Source organism: Blastomyces gilchristii (genome assembly GCF_000003855.2).
Source record: "Blastomyces gilchristii SLH14081 genomic scaffold supercont1.1, whole genome shotgun sequence".
Lineage (NCBI taxonomy): Eukaryota > Fungi > Ascomycota > Eurotiomycetes > Onygenales > Ajellomycetaceae > Blastomyces > Blastomyces gilchristii.
The window spans coordinates 7,577,343-7,578,196 of NW_003101682.1; positions in this window are offsets into that span (position 1 = coordinate 7,577,343).

The window sequence follows — 854 nt, forward strand, 5'->3', positions numbered from 1 at the left end:
TGCATGGCAACCAGTGCAAGAAGTTCTATCATCAAGGTGAGAGTTTCATGTGTGTCTGGAAGCCCCCACTCATCTCATACATCATTTGTAATTCCTCACATCCCCACCTGTCTTTTCATTTCTCTTTCACATTTAATTAAGGATAAACTATTGTCATTGTACAACCCTTTTTGGCTTCAGCATAAGCAGTTATATACTGTTTCTTTGCTTCATCTTCACAGCAATACTCACTGATCGGCATATGCTCTATTTAAATATAATTGTTTTTCATTGCTAGATTATTTTTATTGTTCAGCTCATTCAAAGATGTATTCAAATTTCTATCTGCTAATACCGTTGCAATTGCAACAACATAAAAATTACCTGCGCCGTAAGGTCTAATTCAGATTCGAGTGAGGAGATTTTGACGTTCAGGGGAAGATCTAACTCTATTGACCATGTGATATCATCGAAAACTCAACATCATCTTCTAGGATATTGGGTAATTAGGGCCAGGCTAGGGGTCTCTCCGCTGCCAGAAGATTACATGTCGCCTCAGAGGCGTTGTCGTCGCACGAAGGGAAAACTGAGCGGCAAAAGGAGGTAGGGACCGATGGGTCCATGTAGAGATCCTGCAGAACTCGCAGTCCGTGCCAGCGACAAGCAATCCAACATATAAACCCACCCGTCAAAAAGTCCACGGAGACTTCGCATAATGTCGATAACATCCCAACTTGTCTAGCGACCCCGATCGGTTTGTTGCCATTCCACCCTTCAACGAAATATAAAAATGGTCCCAACGGTTTACGAAGTGCATGCCAAGATGACATTGGACGATTTGCAGGGGCATAGAGGTTTGGAGCTGCTGGCAGTTC